Genomic DNA, 6,317 nt, shown 5'->3' on the forward strand with positions numbered 1-6,317 from the left:
GGCCTTCCCGAATACTTTCCCAGTGCTCCCACCTGCTTGGGACCAGAGACTCCAGCCCCTGCTGTGGACTGTTCCTAAATGTTTATCTTCTGCTGTATCTGTGACTGTGGCTCTCAGCACATCATTTGTGTGTCATGGAGGTATCTATACATGCTTGCACAAGCCCCAGCTGCTCTGCAGTTGCTGTGGGCAGCTCTTGTCAGTGGCTGCCTCCCTGTCCAGGCAAGTCACCCAGTGGACCTGTCCCAGGTCAGGGCTTGGGCATCCTGAGGGTCTTGCTTCTCTTAAGCCCATTCAGACTGCACAGGTCCGGGAATTCCAGTCTTTGTCATGGACCATTGTGCAGGGGAAGGAAATGGGGAAGGAGAAGAGAACCAAAGTCAGCTCCCCGAGGCTGAAATGCTCACCAGAATTGCAGCCTGCTCTCTCTTGCCTCTGTTATTTCCAGAATTAACTAACATGGCCACCCAGAGCCTAAGGCAGGGCCCAGCAGCATCTCCAGAGGCTAATATTTCCATTTGTTTACAAGCATCAGCTTGAGATTAAGGACTGGGCCTGGGGGGCCTAGGAAGAAACCCCAGCTTTCCCTGCAACTTTGGAGTTCCTCTGCTTGAGGAACAAGGCTCTTTGGGGCCTCCCTGGGTCCCATGTCACCTGCTCTTGCCTTCTCTCTCTTTTCCCATGTTTTTATTTTGCTCTCACCTTCCTTAGTCTTCACCGTAGCCAGTTCAGCCCCTCCCTGCCAACCTCATCCAGCTACACTGGCCTGAATTGTTTAGGAACCAGTTCTAACTTGCAGACATTTCAATGGAAAAAGAAACAAACTACTGCTTTCCCTGATGACCTAATCCTTATTTAATGAAGTTTTGAGAGGAGGTCATGCTCATTCATCTTTTACAAGGGAAGAAAAAAACACTGGTATGTATATTTATATTGTCATTACCAGCCTCACTTATGACTCATCCTATAGAATTCACACAACACAGATTGTGTGCACATCTGATCACAGCTACATGCAGGTGCCTACAGTGATTTGTTTCACTCTCTGCCTTGCTTTCAGCAAACTCTTACATACACAGACTTCCCAAATGGATCAGTCCACAGGGTAAAGATGCACTAGGAAGGGTTGACTTTGTCTTCTTTAAAGGGCATGTGGATTTGCACGCTGAATTCCACCCAAATCTTCCCGGAAACAGGTCTTTCTTTTTTTTTTTTTTTTAAGTCTACAAAAATTATTAGTTTTTTATTTTTATTGATTAAATTATTTTAATTGAGGATAATTACTTTGCATATTGTGATGTTTTTTGCCATGCATCTACATTAATTAGCCATGGGTGCACATGTGTCCCTCCATCCTGAACCTTCCTCCCACCTCCCTCTCCATTACACAGGTCTTTTGTAAAACGGGTTTCCCCTTGCAGGAAAACCCCCTTAGCCTTATGTGAGGACATCCCTACATGTCGCCATGCCCAGAGCAAAGCTGAAATTCAGTCTTCACAGAAATAACTACAAAGTACAAATTTTGCACATTATGTGAAAACATTAATTAGCCTGCTTGTTGCAAACTATGTTCAATGCCATAAAATTACAATAAGTGGTAAGATTTGAATTGTCAAAGTTGTTATACATGGATTGACCTGTGCATAGAGAAGAAAAATTTTAAATCATTTCAATAATTTGATTTGTGATCAATTTTCTCCCAGTTTGTTGTTTTAGAATCCAAAATAAATAAACTTCCGTTTGATATATCTACAATTGTTCTCAAATGGGGTTTTTGCACACCAAATTTAACAAATATTCTATGTTACAGCTATTTTGTCTCAATTCTTTTTTTTACTCTTTCCTTCCTGCACTAAAATTCTGAAATATACCAGAAATTTACTTCCATCAATTTATTATTTTTTTTGTTGTTGGCAAAGTAATGTCTCTTTTTTATTTTTTTATTTTTTTTAATTTTATTTTATTTTTAAACTTTACATAATTGTATTAGTTTTGCCAAATATCAAAATGAATCTGCCACAGGTATACATGTGTTCCCCACCCTGAACCCTCCTCCCTCCTCCCTCCCCATACCATACCTCTGGGTCGTCCCAGTGCACTAGCCCCAAGCATCCAGTATTGTGCATCGAACCTGGACTGGCAACTCGTTTCATACATGATATTTTACATGTTTCAATGCCATTCTCCCAAATCTTCCCACCCTCTCCCTCTCCCACAGAGTCCATAAGACTGTTCTATACATAAGTGTCTCTTTTGCTGTCTCGTACACAGGGTTATTGTTACCATCTTTCTAAATTCCATACATATGCGTTAGTATTATACAGAGTGAAGTAAGCCAGAAAGAAAAACACTTCTATCAATTTAAAACTGAGAGATAGTGAATATCATGATGTTTGTGCTAAAGAACACATTTTTAGATAATTTTGCAATCTGGGATTTTGGAATGTTCAGATAGGGTAAGGCAAACTTAAACTTAGTTGTCATGCATAAAACAGAGCTTATAATACCACATATTTCACTAGATCATTGTGAATATTAAATGTGATAGTATGTCTAGGCAATGATCTATCATGATGGCTTGCAAATAGTAAGCAATCATTAAATGCTAACCAAATAGACAAAAACAAAAACCTCAAACTGATAAACAAACAAAAAAAAATCAGTCAATATCCTTCCTCATTTTTTCTTCTCAGCTTTTTTTTGAAAAATCAGAGTGATGGAGGAATATGTATAGCTTATTACATTACAGTAGTTGCTAGTAAAGTCCAGGGGAGAATAGTATATGTGAAAATAGTATATATGAAAATGAGAAAGAAAGGCTTATGAGACTGATATGTGTCTATATTTTTGCTTTCTTCAACTTGGTATGTTTTAGGAGATAGTGCTTTTTAAAGTATGGTTTTTAAAGTGTCTTCCTTGTATAAATTGCTTCCTTATATTAAAATCAGTTGGGGGCTGCCTATTAAGGTGGAAATTTCTGGGGCTGAGCCTAAACTTGAGTCAAAATCCTTGGGGATTGGTACCTTGAGTCTGTATTTTAATAAGACTTCCACTTAGCTTACATGCACACTAAAACATGAGACTGCTACTTTAGTACTTTATGTTTATGCATTCATGAGGATCTAGTCTAAAATTCATAAGTAGAAGAAGAAAAGTAGAAGAAATACTTATTAAGTGTATAGCTGCTGTCAGGTATGCACAGTAGCCAAAAATTCAAATATAACATAGTTCTCAAAAATAACTTGACTTTGTCAAAAATAAATGTAAAATGAATGAAAGTCAATAAGCAGTATTAGGTAACAGAAGATCATAAAAAAAGTAGTTAACATGTATTTAAAAACACAACAGAAAAAAAGGTGTAAGGAAAAGACCCCAAATATTTGGATGGAAAGAAAGATGATTAATGACACATTTCTCTTCTCAAGTATAGATTTTAAACAAAACAGCAGGATTATCTTGACTGGCAGGAAGCACAAACGTGGAAGGAACATGTTTGCTTATAAATAGGTTGTCAGAACCCTCACATTGGCCATGTTTGCAGTAAGATGGGTGTACAACATAAGTAAGTATGTTGAAGGACTAGAAAAGATTCGTTTAAGAGGGAAAAAGTTGAGCTGAAAGTTTTACATTTTCTAATCAAATTCAGAAAGTTACCGAAGTATATCAATACCTGGTTATGTTGCCTCTATTATAGTGTGCCTGACATATTTCCTAAGATGCTTCTTATAAGCCAGAAAAGAGCCATACATAAATTAAATAAGGAGAAAACAATATAAGTCAGTAGTAATCAGGTCTTGAGTTGTATGGTTCAGGGTCTATAAAGTATAGGAATTCATATAATTGTTTTAGATATATTTATTTCAAAATGAAGCTATTTCCTATTAACCAGTTGCAGTCCTAATCTGATCATGTTATATATAGCTTGAAATGTATTATATCAATGTTCCCTTTCACTTAATGATAATGATAGCTAACACTGAGTAAGGAATACATTTTGGCCAGGTGCTATGCTTTGTATACTCTATTAGATGCATTGCCTCAATCTCTACAATAAGTCCTATAATTAGGTCCTATTATACACATGATCTGACAAATAAGGAACTTTAAGACACGTTTTATAGATATATAACTTGCCAAAGTTCAGACAGTTAAGAAGTCATGGAGCCAGCACTAAAACTCAAATATTTTGATTCTGAAGTCCATGCTCCTAGCCACTACCCTATAATCTATCATGCAGTTGTGTATTATATTGAAGTTTCTACACAGATTTCTATCTTTACTGAATTTACACATACACTGCAAACTTCAAACATTCTGCTGTGTTTATTTTTGTTGGTTGCTCTTGGCACATTTAGATTTCTCAATAAATACTGTGTGTGATGATATGATATGAAGCCCTGTCATCTTCAGACTTCCATTAAACTAAGTTATATCCTTCAATGTAATGAATATAATTGACTATTGTTTTGAAACTAATAGAATTAAACATAATATAAAAGAGAATAAACTATCCAGTTGTGTTATATGTCATATCCCCACTGAGTAAGCAACAGAGTATGGATTCAATTCAACACAACTGCCCTCTCACTTTCATAATGACTGTGTTCTATTTGGAATTAGGCAAAACAGCATGGCCCTATCAGAGCATAACTTAAAGAACAATCAATTCTCTGTAATAAACTAGAAAAATCATGGCTGGCTTATGGATCAGGACTGTTCTGTAATGAAATGAACACAAGATTCCATCCTCCTGTTAAAAACCTACAGTAACTGATTAAGGTGGTTAAGACACTTGTTTTCCTGCCTTGCTTTCCCTGATTTGTGGTAATTGAGTCTTCCATAAATATAAGAAAAGCCTAATCCTCTGGAAAGGAGCACATGATGAACAGTATAAAGTTATTACAAAATACATAAGGGGTACTAATGAATACCATCCAATCATGCCCACACAGGTTCCAAGTGAGAAACAAACAAACAAAACAAAACAAATGAAAGAACTGGTCATGAAATTACTATCATACCAACACCAAAAATACAGTTCTATGTGTTTTATATCATGTTTCAGTCATAATACATTCCAATAGAAATTGAACATGAGTTACATATGTAATTTTACATTTTCTAGTATTTACCACATTAAAAAAAACATGAAAAGAAACTAGTGAAATTAATTTTAAGAATAACATCTGTTTATGAAGAAAGCTCAGTTTTCACTCCAATCCCAAAGAAAGGCAATGCCAAAGAATGCTCAAACTACCACACAATTGCACTCATCTCACATGCTAGCAAAGTAATGCTCAAAATTCTCCAAGCCAGGCTTCAGAAATATGTGAACCGTGAACTTCCTGATGTTCAAGCTGGTTTTAGAAAAGGCAGAGGAACCAGAGATCAAATTGCCAACATCCACTTCATCATGGAAAAAGCAAGAGAGTTCCAGAAAAACATCTATTTCTGCTTTATTGACTATGCCAAAGCCTTTGACTGTGTGGATCACAATAAACTGTGGAAAATTCTTCAAGAGATGGGAATACCAGACCACCTGATCTGCCTCTTGAGAAATTTGTATGCAGGTCAGGAAGCAACAGTTAGAACTGGACATGGAACAAAAGACTGGTTTCAAATAGGAAAAGGAGTACGTCAAGGCTGTATATTGTCACCTTGCTTATTTAACTTATATGCAGAGTACACCATGAGAAACGCTGGACTGGAAGAAATACAAGCTGGAATCAAGATTGCCGGGAGAAATATCAATAAGCTCAGATATGCAGATGACACCACCCTTATGGCAGAAAGTGAAGAGGAACTCAAAAGCCTCTTGATGAAAGTGAAAGTGGAGAGTGAAAAAGTTGGCTTAAAGCTCAACATTCAGAAAACGAAGATCATAGCATCTGGTCCCATCACTTCATGGGAAATAGATGGGGAAACAGTGGAAACAGTGTCAGACTTTATTTTTCCGGGCTCCAAAATCACTGCAGATGGTGACTGCAGCCATGAAATTAAAAGACACTTACTCCTTGGAAGGAAATTTATGACCAACCTAGACAGCATTTTCAAAAGCAGAGACATTACTTTGTCAACAAAGGTTCATCTAGTCAAGGCTATGGTTTTTCCTGTGGTCATGTATGGATGTGAGAGTTGGACTGCGAAGAAGGCTGAGCACCGAAGAATTGATGCTTTTGAACTGTGGTGTTGGAGAAGACTCTTGAGAGTCCCTTGGACTGCAAGGAGATCCAACCAGTCCATTCTGAAGGAGATCAGCCCTGGGATTTCTTTGGAAGGAATGATGCTAAAGCTGAAACTTCAGTACTTTGGCCACC

This window comes from Bubalus kerabau, chromosome X (genome assembly GCF_029407905.1).
Source record: "Bubalus kerabau isolate K-KA32 ecotype Philippines breed swamp buffalo chromosome X, PCC_UOA_SB_1v2, whole genome shotgun sequence".
NCBI classification, from domain to species: Eukaryota; Metazoa; Chordata; class Mammalia; order Artiodactyla; family Bovidae; genus Bubalus; species Bubalus kerabau.